At 35.2% G+C, this 15,671-nt stretch overlaps 1 pseudogene; it reads left to right on the top strand.

The window, feature by feature from the left end:
• The first annotated feature begins 441 nt into the window (after positions 1-441).
• LOC119641064 overlaps positions 442-15,671 on the top strand; it is a 44,351-nt pseudogene continuing 29,121 nt past the window's right edge.

Raw genomic sequence — 15,671 nt, 5'->3', positions numbered from 1 at the left:
CGTGGTCGAAGAAACTCGTGCTCTCTCGGATTGAGAATAGCGCGGTCTACGATAGATGCCATAAACCATGTCGTGGCGTTTGCCTTAGACGCTGTAGCCAGAGATCGTTGGAGGGGCGGTGATAAAAAGTGCTGCGTCGTCCTTACGTGAAAAACACGTTCAATTCGGCAGACTGGGGGATTATTCGTAAAGCCCTTATAAGAATGCAGGTTCCAAGGTATGTACTTGAGATAATAACATTTTACCTTTCGAACCGCACGTTAGTGTATGATAGCGTCAATGGAGAAGATTCGCATAAGATAACCGCGGATGTCCCAGAGGGATCATTTCTTGGTCATTTCTTATGGAACATAATGTACGACGGTGTTTTTGAGCTTAACCTTCCTGTCGGGGTAACGATTATCGGCTTTGCGATGATATAGCAATCGTAGTAGTTGCAAAATGCAGGCAGAAACGAGGGCTAACGAGGCTATCGTTAAATTGACGGCGTGGCTAGAAGAGATGGGGCTAGAGCTGGCAGAGCATAAAACTGAGGCGGTGTTAATAAGCCGGAAGCATGTGGAAACTTGCTGCATACGAATCGGGAAACACACGTTGAAGTCATCTCCCGCCTTGAAATACTTTGGAGTTATGGTCGACCATCGACTCAACTTTAAGCACCACGTTGAGTACGCGGCTGAGAAAGCTGCTGGTGTCCAGGCGTCGCTGGCGATGATTATGCCAAATATTGGAGGCCCGAAATTCACCAATCGAAAAGTAATAGCTACGGTGATAACTTGGGTCATAAAGTACGGAAGTGCAGTTCTAGCCGGTGCACTCACAGTGAAGACAGTGTACCGAAAGCTGGTGGCAATATATCGTTTAAGTGAGCTAAGACAGATATGCGGATTCCGGACAGTGTCGGAAGATGCAGCCCTTGTGATTGCTGACGCCATGCGAACCGCCATCTTGGTGGACGAAATGAGGCACATCCACGAAAAGAGCCGGATCAACGCCCCTTCCCAAGAGGCGATCAGAAAAGAAGAGCGGCTAGCGTCGATGACGACTTGGCAATCGCGTTGGGAAAGAACAACGAAAGTAAGATGGACGTTCGTTCTTATCCCAAACATAATGCAACGAATCGAAAGGCCAAACGGTGAGGTGACCCAGTTCCTGACTGGCCATCGCTGTTTCCAAAAGCACCTCTTCAAGTTCTCCAATTTGCGAGGCATGCTCGGAAACGAACGAAGATGCAGGGCATAGCATCTTTCCCTGCAGAAGGTTCGAGAATGGAAGACCCTAAACAGAGCCGAGTGTAATATTGGTGGGGTTAACTGTTAGTAAAAGGGTCTGCAACACCGTAAGCGACTTTGTAAGCAGAGTGCTCAAAGAACTAGAAGGGCTTGAAAGATAGCCGATGGAGAGCAGAGAGAGTGGAAGCCAATAGTGTATTCCACTGAGGTTCGACTATCGGAAGCGTGCTAAGGACAACCAGCGAAGGAGGGTGGTGCAAGAAGCGTGTGGGGGGGTAGTTTTTTAGTACGTAGGCGGCATGGATGGCGAAACCTGCATGCTCCTACTAAGAATCAGCAGTAGCTTTTGAAGATTTTCTATCTATCGCAGAGCAAAAAAAAAAATAAAACACACATAGATTGACAGACATGGCTTAATCAATTCAGAACTTCAGGTTGATCAAGAATGTGTATGCTTTATAGGGTCGACGAAAGTTTACTTAGCTTACGCCTTACTGTGGGCGCGTCCTTTGACCAATTCTTAATATGCGCGCGTGTGCAAGAAATTTCAATGTTTTACCCAAATTTGGTAAAAACCAAACCGTCTTAATTTTTGCAAGCAAGACGGTGTTAACAACATACGGTGGACAGACGGATAGACTTGGCTAGATCTATTTCAAATTTCCCACTCACCCAGAATATATATATTTTATACGGTCTCTGTAACTCCCTCTCGGGTGTTGCAAACATTATCACAAAAAGAGTATAGCCCCATCCTTCAGTGGTGAATATAACAAAAAACGAATCATCTACATATTTACAGCAAGAGAAACAGGCAAGATTTCTCGAAAACATTGATTTTTGTGCGATTAACGAGTGATTAAATAAAAAAGGCAGGCGCTTCTTAATTGGTAAAGCTTAAATTAACTCTCTTATTGAAACTCGCCAGCGTCCTTAACTAAAGATTGTCATTTTATAATAAAATGATAATTGTGTAGTAAAAAATTGGAATGAAAAGAATGAAAACTATTATGTCGTCTTATGAGCTATGCTGCATATCCTTTTGAAAAACCGTGTTTTAAGAAAAACACATTTAAAGTTGCAAATAGCCAAAAAATTTTGCTTTTGAATCAGTTCAAATTTTACAATGGTTTATTTATTTACTTATTTATTTTATTTATTTATTTATTCTACTAAATTATTTACCCAACTAAACAAATAACAGTCGAGTTCAATTGGCTCTTAATGCAAAACTTATATTAATTAATAATAAAATTTAGTATAAGTACAATAAAACAAATAAGACCAAAAAAAAAAAAAAGCATGTACACCATCAGCATAGGGCCACGCCCACAACCGGTACAGGACCAAATTGCAAATGAATCCCTAAGCCATCGCAAGCATGCATAAGCCTGGCAACCGATAATAAATTGACAATAATTCATTTTCGAAACGTAACGACTTTTTAAGGATAGAAGCTAGTTTAAATACGACATAGGTAAATCGCGCATATCAAGCAATGTTGCTTTAACGACTTTAAAGAGTTCGATAACGAGAATAAGTGGTAGACATCATATAGGTTCTTGCAAACGACTCTGAGCGGGTTTAACAGTTTGTAATTATATTTGCATTGACTAAGCTTTATCAAGATAAAGTGCCTAGAGAAGCAGTTAGGGACATTAAAGCCAATCTCACGAAGTAATGCGGGAGAGTTAATTGTACCATTTATAAATTTGATTACGAAGGAAATCCCAAGAACAAATCTACGTTTCTCCAGTGACGGTAAGGATAACAGAAGCAGCCTATTTTCATGGGGGGGAAGAGAGGCAATGGGATCTCAACCCAAATTTTTAAGGGCAAACAGAAAGAATTGCTTTTGAACAGATTCAATTGAATCTACGTAGCATCATATGAAGGATACCACACAACAGAGGCAAACTCAAATATAGGTCTAACCAAACACATGTACAGCCTTTTCGTAATGTAGGGATCATCAAGCGCCTTGGAGCACCTTTTTATTAAGCCAAGCGCGGCCCTAGCTTTGCTTATTGAAAGCTCAATATGCAAGTTAAAACGTTCATAATTAAATTTACACTGACTATGCTTACCCAAGATAAAGTGACTAGAGAAGCGGTTAGGGTCATTAAAGCTTATTGCACCAAGTAATGAAGGCGAGTCAATGGCGCCATTAATTATAATTTAATTAGAAAGGAAACGCCAAGAACAAACCTACGTCTCTCAAGAGACGGTAGGGACAGCAGAAGCAACCTATTTTCATACGGAGGAAGAGAGGCAATCGGATCCCAACCCAAATTTCTAAGGGCAAACAGCAAGAATTGCTTTTGAACAGATTCAATTGAATCTACGTAGCACCTATATGAAGGAGACCACACTACAGAGGCATACTCGAGTATAGGTCTAAACAAACACATGTATACCCTTTTCGTAATGTAAGGATCATCAAGCTCTTTGGACCACCTCCTTATAAAACCAAGCGCGCACCTAGCTTTGCTTAACAAGAGCTCAATATTCAAGTTAAAACATAATCTATGGTCAAATAGAACGCCTAAATCTGTAATCGAATCGACGTCCTCCAACTTATGCGAATCTATGAAATACTGAATAATGAATGATTTTCTTCTTGAGAATGAAAGCTTCTTAGATTTACTCAGATTTAGTTTCAGAAGATTCAGAGAGCACCATGCAACACAATTATCCAAATCAACTTGAAGCTGATGTGATTGCGATCCAACAGAGAAGGAAGAAAACAGTTTCACATCATCAGCATACATTAAAATCTGGCTGGAATTAACCACCGATGGGAGATCGTTAATGTATAAACTAAATAAAATGGGACCTTAGTGACTTCCTTGAGGTACGCCAGATGTAACGGGGAATTCATCCGAGGTGATGAAGTTAAACAGAACTCTGAAGGATCTATTGTGCAGATGCGAGCTTATCCATTTCACTAAGTAGAAAGGGAAGCCAGAGGCTTGGAGTTTAAAGATAAGTAAGTTATGGTTAACCATATCAAATCCTTTGCCTAAATCAGTGTAAATAACATCTGTGCGAGAGCCACTAGAAAAAGCCTAGAAAACTTGACAGGTAAACTCTAACAAGTTGGTGACTGTAGATCTCCCTTTCCAAAAGCCGTGCTGGTGCGGAGAAATATACGAATTAATAGCAAAGGCCAGATGCTGAGTCACAATTCGCTCGAACAACTTGGGCAAGACACTCAACTTGGCTATGCCTCTGTAGTTCTCAACAAATTGTCTACTTCCACTTTTGGGGATAGGAATGAAGGAACTGCTCTTCTAACATGAAGGGAAAACACCTAAATACAAGGACATGTTTAAAATCTTTGAGATCACACCACATAACTCGACAGCGCAAGATGTAAGTACACATGATGGAATTCCATCAGGTCCAGGCGAACAACTGTATTTTAGAGAACTCAACCCTTTAAAAACGTCATCTTCCGAAATAACCAAGTTAGGTATTGAAACCGAGTTAGTTACAGGATATGGTTAGTTTGCTGATAAATCGAAATTGGCAATCGAAAAGTTTCGTCGGAAATACTCAGCAAATAGATTTGAGATTTCAAAATCATCCGAGGAATCAGACCCATCGAAAGAAACATGCGAGGGATATGTGGAAATTTTTCTTTTAGAGTTAACAAATTTAAAGAAGAATTTAGGATTAGCAAACAGACAGGATTTAATGGACTGAAGGTATCTGCAGTAATAATGATGGTTGAGGAAGTTAAATCTATGCCTCGCCACCGAGTAAGCGAAATAGTCGAACGCAAAGCCGCTTTTCGAAGATTTTTGAATAGCGAGTTTTTTCTATTCTTGTGATATTTAATTGTCTTGTTAAACCACGGGGGACACCTGCTTCGAGGTCAATACTGCTTGATCGGAACAGATGCACCAATAGCTAGATTTAATGTTATGTAGAACGATGACAATAAGCTTTCAATACTACCGGTTGAGAAATCAAGCGTCAAATGTGAAAGACGATGTTTTAGCAATACAATATTGATTTTATGAAAATCATAATAATTATTTAAAAAAGTTTGATTTGGCACATTAAGGCATTTCAACAAACCATTATTCTTATAATGAAAGGAAATGCAAATTGATGGATGATATGGATCCTCAGGTAAACTAAAAGGTGGACAACGATTTACGTTAATCTCGGGAAAATTGTCAAAGCAGAGATCAAGCAGTCTACCATTACAATTAGGGGTACGATTATATTGACCCAAATTGTGATCAAACAATTCACTAAAGAACACAACAGCCCTATCAGACGTTGAAAGGAAAATGATTTTCTGAAAAATCTGCAGTTATCCTTCAACACATTTGTTCTTGTTAGCTGCAGATTATGTTTTTAATTGAATTTCGCATAACCCAAATGCATTTTACCATAACAAAAAGGATTTTTCATCAAACGTATATTTAAGTCCTTTCAATGAGGAATGTGTGGTGGAAGGTGATCATCGCTTTGAGAACTTTAATGCAAACATCCTATAAGCGTAGCATTTTCTAAATATGATGATCAAAAAATATATTACGTAAGGGACAGGAGGCAAATAGTTATAATTTTATTGATTATAAACCCAAGTACAGATATATAATTTACAAATCCTTTGAAAAATATCTCTATGCTTTACGAGCATTTGACAAATTTAATATTTGCGCTGCGGTGAATATAGAAATTTGAAAACGAGTAGCAATCGAAAATTTGGAAAATTCAATGAATCCAATATATTTGTGCATTTGCCCTCTTCTTCTTTCCGCTTTACCTTCGCACTATTGGCACATATAAATATATATTTGCATGCACTCATACGTACATACATGCATACATAAATACAATATTCGCATTATATGAGTAAGTATATGCATGTAGACTCCTTTGTTCGTACGTAAATGTTGGGGTTTTTCTCTATTTTGGTCCCTGTTAAGGCCTTTCTGTGTTATGTGTCGGTTGATCTGACTTTATTTAAGTGCCGATTCCTCTCCATTGTATTTGTTTACACTGAATGGTTGGCTGGTTGGTTATACAGTTACTTGCGATAGTTGTTAGCTAACTTGTGCACATATTTACATTTAGATGTTTTTAACAAAGCGTGTATATTCATTTCAGTTTAGCTCTTTTTTCCTATCACCGATGCCGGCAACAACAAACAAAAAGAACCACCTTTCATTATTTATTACCTTAAAAGTATTTATTGAGAAAATTTATTCATAAATTTTTGGGCCGTTTGTTTGCAGTCATTGTTCGCTTTTAACATGATTTATAAACTCCTTGCCATTTTTAGAACGTACTCGAATATTCGCACATACACTCATTTTTCATAAGCCATCGTTGATGGCATTTACACACAAACTTTCAAGTAATTAGCGATTTTGAAAAAGTTTGCCATTTTTTTAAGTTAACGCGACGACTTTGATCTCAATTTATTTAAGGTGTTGCAAGTTTTTTTTATTTACATTGTTAATGATTGATTTTCAAATTTGTTCCATTACACAAAAACCAGTAAACCAAGCTCTTTTAAACCGATCTTTAAACTACAACATCGAAATAGTTGTTAAAGTATTTTTATAATTAAAGTTTATATTTACTTTCTTAGGCATTTTAATGAAATTATAAAAGTTAATTTTAACAAAAACTCATGTCCTTATTGCAGCTGCTTCTGTGTAGTACATATTTTCTTTTCATTCGTGGATTACTGTTGCATGCGTCACTTAAAATCCTTGTTCTGTATTGAAAAACTTTTTCTTTTTTCTAGACAATATGAGGAAGCGATCGTACAATCGCAAATAGACAATTTTAAAGTAAAATATATCAAAACAAGGCATTATGAAAAGATGCCTCTGGAAACCAATTTCTTGCTTTTTTTTGTTCTCACTCTTTTGATTCTATTGGTCATGGCACAAACTTTTTGCTATGGAAATAATCAAATTTTGAAGAATATAAAATTGTTTGAGTTCACCTAAACAGAACAGAGAGAGAACTTAAATACAACTCGTCCTTGTATTGTAACATAAAAAAATTAGAATTGAATGAAAGTGGCGTTTGTCATTAGTCACGTAAGCCAACTTCCAGACATGATTTTTTGGCCTTCTGTGCCCTAAATTATAAAAAAAAAAATTCATTGTCACAATTATGTTACCAAAAATATCGTTGCCTAATAGGGCGAATTAATTCTTAAAAACATTGCACATTCATTCTTCTTCTGCTTCAAACCCCTTTAACAGCATTTCTGCAATTGCTTTCGAATTAATTCATTCCATTATACAGATTCTCCTTAAGATATTTCGAATACTCAAAAAACCTCTTGTAACTTCTTTCTTTGATGAACAGCTTTTGAAACTTTTCAATTACTCACACATACATATACGTATATATCATACGCAGGTATGCATTTATATGCACATATACATGCAGATAACGCCTTCAGTTCAATCATTGCAAAAGTATATTTATGAATGAAAGTTTTTTGCGTACGGCAAATTTTCCTGACCATTTTAGGTCTTCTTCTCGGATTAGATAAAAAACTAATCATGTAACTTTTTTTCACAATTTTGACCATATGACTACTTTGGAGTTACATAACTGCGCTCAGCCCACTCCATCATTCATACACTCAAATTTCTAAAACAATCCACGTTTATTTCCCTTTAAGAACGAAGCAAACGCTGTCGAGTACGCTTCTTTTCGACCCGAGTTTACCGAATGCATCGAAGGCGTTCCTATGTCTAATTTGTTCTATAGTTATTACTAATCAGATTATGCAACAAGTTCTATTTCAAGTATTAATTTTATTAAGATGAGTATTCAAATATATGAAAGCGGACTATCATTAATGTCCACAATCGTCACTATCATTTTTCTAATGTTCAACATAGCTATTCTTCTTGGAAAAATAACGCATAACCCGAAAGGATATATAAACATTTAGTTTAGAGATGCGTGTTAAATGAGGTGCAAAAATAAGGTTCACATTGGTAGGTACAAATTTTCCAGATAAACTTTCCGAGATCTCAACCTTCATAATATTGTAATAAACATAGGCGTATTTTTTGGTCAACCAACAAAGAAATAGAATCATTGGTCAGTCTGGGAAGCGTAACAAGCATTACAACCTCTCATCTGTACTTTACATGTAACTATAATCCTCGCTGGCCAACTCTGGGTCTGTAGGTATAAAGGACGTGTTCTAAAACTTTAGTCATAAAAAAAAAGTCAAGACAAAGTTCGTATTAGTCTTTCAGACTGTCGTCAAATATATTAGTGCCACCTTTAAATCAACATCTATGGAATGTAACTTTTACATTTATTTCCAGGCGGATGAAGACTCTTTCTTGTTTCGTAAATATTTTTACTCATAAATTATCTAATATAAATTGTGAATTGTACATCCTAGCGTTTTTGGCCATGGTTTTGGATGAATAACAGCCATTTTTCAACGAGATCTGGAGCCTTTAAATGGGAACATATATATTTAACTTCAACTTCCTGACTCAATATTCTCAGCGGCAATTCGGTCGGTTGGCGGCCGAGGACATGGGGAGGAAAATCCACTCATACATAGAACCTGTTTATGATCAAATTTAAGAGATGAACGAATATTATGTTCTTACTTATAAAAATCTGCTAAAAGTCTATTCATAACCAACTTCACGCCTACTTCTTCCTCACTTTAAACCAAAAAGAAGCGTACGAGGTATAATAAAAGTGTTCACCTTAGGCTCTGAGTATTAAAAATCGTTTTTCTTTTTGTTTACGCTTTATATTGCATTCTATAATTTCAAAGCAAGTTAGACAAAAACTCGTTAAAGTTTTTTAAGCAGCTAACTCATCATCTAATTTTATAAGAGCAAGGACGTACAGTGTATTCACCACTTTGTTCGTTATTTCATAACCAAACTGGTAGGAAAAGATAGCTTTCAAATTGTTCGAGAAAGATTTTTGAAAATAAAACAAAACCACTTATATGCCTGGCGACAAAAGACCGCATGCGAGTAAGACACAAAAAACCTGATTGAGGTTTTCTATCACTAATGTCTTGCGCGCAATTTATGTCAACGAAGCCTATAAGCGGTAAAATCGTCGTTATTTCGTTGTTTCTAAGAATTTTATTATGTTAAATGCTACATCCGTATATGCGAGGATCTTTAACAAGCTGCGAGAACAAACCGCACACGACATGTCTGGACCGCCGTTTAATGTCAAGTACAACAAGTATCCAATAATTTCTTGATATGCTTTCAAATCAACCTTTTCTGCCTCTCCAGGAATTTTTGGCTCCTTTTTCAACTTTAAACTTTGCTGTATGTGTATATTTATGGGTTTGCAGTTTTTAAGACCGTATTTCTTGACTATGTATTCTAAATATCTCAGTTGACTTATGGAGATTTGGTTATCTTTCACTGCTACTTTGATACCGATGCGATGTTTCGGTATTCTTGTAGTGCCTTCTATTGAAATTTGGTGCAATGTTTTTATAAATGTACCGATGTAGTTCTCATCATTTGAAGCAATAATAATATCACCAACATAAAGAGCGATGATTGTTTACCTCTTTTCCTTATTAAGGTAATAAACGCATGGATCATCAGTTTGCTTGAACCATTGCTTTCTGGCTTGCTTAAAACCATAAATTGGTTTATTCAACTTACATACTGTGTGTTTCTTACTTTTACACCATTTAAAAATGCCTTTGAAATTTTGTAAAACTCCTAACGCATATAATAAACGTACTGATGTTTGTCGAGCTAGAGGAGCAAACTTGTCGATATGGTGTTGTCCATATTTTTGCAAATATAATTTAGTAACCAGCCTTGTTCTTTTTTGTCAATAGTTTCTTCGGTTTTAATTTTAGTTTTGAAAACCCATTCATAACCTATCGTACTGCGAGTTTTTAGTATATTTGCTATTCCCATGTGTGATTCTTTATTAATGAGCTGTACTCATCATGCATCGCATCATACCGTTCTTGCGTCTTTTCAGATAACGCTTCTTCTACAGTTTTGGATCTTCAAACATTGCATTTAAGTATTGTTCAAAATACCCATGAGTTAGCCTTCGTTTGATGGAGTCTATTGCAGATTCTACTCTTACTTCTATTTCAACTTGAACGTTGCCACAATTATCAGTATTTTTGTTTTCAAAGTTGCAGTCGAAGTTTTGGACAAATTATCGGTTTGTCTAGGTTGTTTTATTTGTTTTCAACATTGTGAATATATATGCGAGATTTTAATCACGTATTGCTAATCGATCACAGAATGTGTTTGATAAATATCAGTTTCTTATCGTTAGCCCCCATTAAGTTAAAAATTGTTAACTTAGTAAACCCCTTCTAGAAATATTAATGTGAAGAATTTACACGCTGCTGAACATGTTCGCTGCATTAAATCCTTATGCAGAATATTTGAGCTGAAAATCACAAAGCCATGAAACTGACGGGTGCGGCACATATAGCCTTAATCAAACGATTGCCCGGGAATATCAAGAGCTGAACAGATTTGTGGATCAGCTAAAATCGGAAGTAGACTGAATAGAGACACCGGACAAAGATGTAATGAAATGCAGACATTGTAATCGAATTTTTTGAAAAGCCGTAGGAGGCTCACATGAACAGGTGGTATTGATTGTGGACAGAGAGGGAATTGCTCAGTTGATAAACTGAGAGACGGTAACTTGCGAAAACTTGCGAATACAGGCGAGAGTACAATTATAATGTACCATTTTTGGTTTAATTTCTAATTGGTTTAATTTGTAATTTGATTATGTTGTGTGTGCAAACACTAGTCAGAAATGTTATATTAAATTATTAGGAGAAAGTGTTCTGCGCAAATTTATAACAAATCATTGAGAGAAAGTGTCCCTCGCAGTCACGTCAAATACACTATGTGCAAAAAGTAGTCAGAAATCATTGAGAGAAAGCGTTCCTCGCAAATTTATAAGAAATCATTGAGAGAAAGTCTTCCGCGCAGTCACGTCTGTTTGTGTAGAAATATTATCAGAAAGTAGAAAAAAAATTAACAAATTTATTAATAATTGCCCCAATTTTAATGCAATAATGATGATAAACTCTGGTGTGATTAATCTTTTTGAATAAGTAAGGTATACATAATTTTTATTTATTATATTAAATTTTCGTAATAAAAGAATGACGTACAAAAAATAAAATAAGAGTTCTTTGAACAGCATTAGAAAATAAAAAACAAAAAGTACAAATATTGTCTTTGTAAATAGAAAAATAAATAAATAAATATTGTAATGTGCGGTACCATATAATTTCTTATACGTTTCTTCAATACAATTTTTTTTAGATCATAGATTTTATACTTACGAGAAAGCCGTCTTATTCTATGACATCTATGCTTCTTATTGTAGCAGAGAGGTTACTAACAAAAGGGTTACAATGCTCTACATGTCTCCCCTTAACTTAACAAAAACGTTTTTTTTTAGATCAAATATTCATTAATGAAATGATAAAAAGAACTAATAACGTTCAATTGATGATTCAATAATAACAAGTTATGTATGATAGAGAAGATATATAGATTTTCCATCTTGGTGTGTTCCCAGAATTCTTCCAGGCGTGCTCGAATGAGCAGCAATGGGAACAATGTAACAATACAGATATAATTAAAAAGAAATTATATAAACTGAGAAAATGCGTGTCTTCTTATTTCATTGGATTATTCTGCAAAAGATATTGGATTGGAAGTGAATCTACGCGACTGCTCAGTCTGGCAACATATTTTGAAAAAAGGCGTAGAATTCGATTTTTAATATATGGAAAAGCCAAGTGCTCACGCATAGTGTTGTTACTAACGAACAGCGACATATTAAAAAAAAAGATGAAGGAGTCTTTTGTACAAAATCCATTTTTCCAAATTTGCAGAGTAAGTTGATATTATGCACGAATTAGCCAATAGAGTTTTTATGGATTTTAAGTCAAGTTGCTGGCGTATAGTTATTATAGTGTTCTTTCATGTTAATCTTTAGTCAATGTGTAAACCAAGATAGGGCCCTTACTGCCATTAGAAAATGGTAAAGTACAACAATCCTTAGTTCACGTGAAGCTCGTATGTGTACTTCTTTCAGCATGTATTTTAACATTTCATTTGTGCAGCTAAAAGGAAATTTTTTGCGATGAGTCGCTCGTAGGAAACATGGGATCAGCAGATGATAATAGGATTGATGTGTTAGCTATCAACTAGTCGTGGGCTATCTGGAAGTTTCAACACTTCTTCTAGGTCTGAAATTCTGAGGTCCTGGAGGTTATTAGGCCGAGAAGTTTCTTTTAGATAATAAGGAAAGTACGCACTCATTTCTGTACCTACTTCTTCAAGAAACAATTCGCCTGGTTTTTCGTTTAAGATATTTGCCAGCTTTTCATAAACAATATTCATCAAGCATGTCTCGAGTCGATGTTGTTAAAAAAATTGTTCGTTTGTTCAATTCTCATTGCAGCTAAACGTTTCCTAATATTTTGCCATTATCATCTTAGGCTCTTCTCATTTGTGATCATTTGACTTATTTCAAGACTAATATAATTGTTGTAATATCTAGTCTTATCAAAATTTCTGAGAGCAAGCAGAGGAGGAAACATCAGAACCGCTGCAATTCATTTTAATACAAGACACTTGTAAAAATGATTTTCTAAATATATTCAAAGTTCCAAAATCCAATAGTAAATACCACTAAAATGGCGAAACCGGCAATTTCAAGGGAGAGACAAACCTCCCAAATGGAGATACAAGGGTTGAATTCAAGAGTAAAAAAGCAGAAAAGGATAAAAAAAGCATAAAACGCCGAAAAGAATAGAGTACCAAGCGGTAACAATAACAAAAATCGAAAAAACAAAAAAATACAAAATAAGAGAAAATTGAACAAATTACAACACTAACAAAAATCTGAAACAAATAGTGCTGACACTTTGTTTAAAACTAGAGTAATGCCTTAGTGCTTGCTTATTTGCTGGTTGGCCTGACTGCTTCCTTGCTTGCCTGTCTGTCTTTCTGCGTGTATAAAAAAAAATGAATGGGACTACGAACCGTAATGAATATATATATACTTATGAGTATGTATGTGTGTGTTGAAAGGTAAAACGCAAACCTTAGTGAATAATTTCTTTCGTTTTTCTTGTTCTCCTTATGTTTTGGTAGAAAAATTTTTTGTGTCAATAACATTTGAATTTAGAATGCATTGCTTTCAAATATGTATAAGTTTGTATGTGTGCTTGTGCAAATATTTCGTTGAAGAACTAAGTTTAACTTATATACTAGGGATATGTTATGCTTTTTCTCCAAACGATTTCTGTTTTTTACTCTTCTTTTTGTTTTCGGTTTCTGTTAATTTAACCAGCAAACGTGTTATTTGCTCTTAAACCTATACACAATAATGCACGTATGTATCTATGCGAATATATACCCAAAAAAATGTCTACTAAATAAATTTCTTAACATGCGAGTATATTTATATATATTTATATATATACAGTGAGTACGTATATATGCATGTGTAATTGTGTACGTTCGTATGTACTTCTTTTGATTATATATATGCATAAAAGCATTCCTTTTCCCAGTTTTGGTGAGAAATGCATTTTTTCGTTTTCTTTTTTTTGAAGAATAAAGAAAGTAAAACCTAAATCTAATGTTTCTTGAATTCTGTCGATTTTTGGCTTCAATATCACATTATTTCACAAAGCGCAAGCAGATTACTAAATAGAAAACCTAAAAGCCGTAACGAAGCAGGTAATGCAAGAAGGAAAATGGAAAAAAGCTAGACACATTATATACGCAGCGAATTTTGGTGGCCTGTCATTCTCGTTTAAAATTTCTCAAAGTTACAATCAAATTGTTGCATATTTTACGGAGCAAAATATACACGTGATAGCTACAACAGAAGAATAATTATGTGCTTTTTTTAATCGTTAGCGCTTAACGCCACGTGTATTGTCAGTTTTTTCCTTTAATACGTCCTTTGAACCTTCTAGAAAATGCGGCAAAAAATAATAATTTGAAAGAAAATTTTTTGCTTGAAATTTGAAGCTTTTTCCCAAACAACCGCAAAGATTGCATGTATGGAAAAGGACTTCCCTACAAGGTACTTGCGTCCGAGCACCTTACCTGTGTATTTCTCACTTCTTTAATAAATCATTAATAATCTTTAAAAGGTTGTGTTTACTTAAAAGCATTTTTAAACAGACATATGCAAATGTTGTGCTCAACGACACGACCGTTGACTAGATATGAAGCTGGGAGTGATTCGAAAAGAGTCAGTGCGTAAGCAAGCAAAGTGAAAGTTGTGTGTGGTGTTGACTATGCATTTGGTTATTGATAAAACCATTTTTTTTGCGTTTCCTTCCTTATTCCGCATTACGCAAAATTTACAACGTGCACTGTTCTCTCTTTGTCAGACGTAGTAAAATAGGCGACCATGAGCAATGAGAGTAAGGAAGAAAGGCATGAAAGAGCAGTCCTATGGTCTTAAGGTTCCAAAATAATGCAGAAATTATTAAAAAATTGGTTGTAAAACGAAGTCTCTACAGCACCTTTCACGTATTTAAACGAGTCTTTCGCGGAGAAAAATGTTTTAAAATTGATCAAATGCATATTGCAGTGCTAATTAAAAACGTACAGTTCCGCTAAAAGTCCGACGTTTATTATTAAGTGTTATTATTGATGATTAATCCTACCACATCTTCGTTTACAATGCGCTTCACAGTAATGTTATGTTGTTGCACGCCAATAAATCAAATAAAATCATTCTATTCTTTTGCTTCTCCTCTTTACCTGGTCTTTTCGTGTTTGAGCAACGACCCTTTATGTCATCACTCACTGTATCATTAGTCGCAGAGAGTTGCAAAAGATGAATTCAATGAAACGAGAGTCGTTGATATGTAAACGACGAAAAAAATTGAACGAAGAACTTGATATAGTTTATTTGTTGACTTATTAGAATTTATTTACAAGAGTTTTTCAAAAAAGGAATAACTAAAATTAAAAGCCCACTATTGCCCAAGTAAACCATTTCTTACGTATGTGCATGCAAAACAAAAGGCTTTCAATGAATTCCTTAGTATTACTAGTACATTTCTCTCTCTTTCGCTTCGAGTGCTCTTATCACAGCTCCTGCTCCGTAATCTTGTATTTCCGGCACTAATTACTGATTGCTTAACTTATAAAATTGGTGTAATTTTATTAAAGATGTGTTCAAACTTCATGATAAACACGATTCTTAGAAAGTTGCTCAAATAATCTTCTAGTTATCTCGGGTATTTAGAATAGATGTGTTCAAACATTTTTAAAAGCTTAAACAGAATAAGAAAAATATTTGTTGTTCGATTAATTCTTTTGCTGGAAAACTTAGGCTTGTATTCCTTTCATGAATACCAGTGACATTTTATTAACATATAATTAATTATAATAT

Source organism: Glossina fuscipes, unplaced genomic scaffold (genome assembly GCF_014805625.2).
Source record: "Glossina fuscipes isolate IAEA_lab_2018 unplaced genomic scaffold, Yale_Gfus_2 142, whole genome shotgun sequence".
In the NCBI taxonomy this organism is placed as follows: Eukaryota; Metazoa; Arthropoda; class Insecta; order Diptera; family Glossinidae; genus Glossina; species Glossina fuscipes.
Note: the sequence above shows the minus strand (reverse complement) of the source record. Positions and strands in the feature narration are given on the sequence as shown.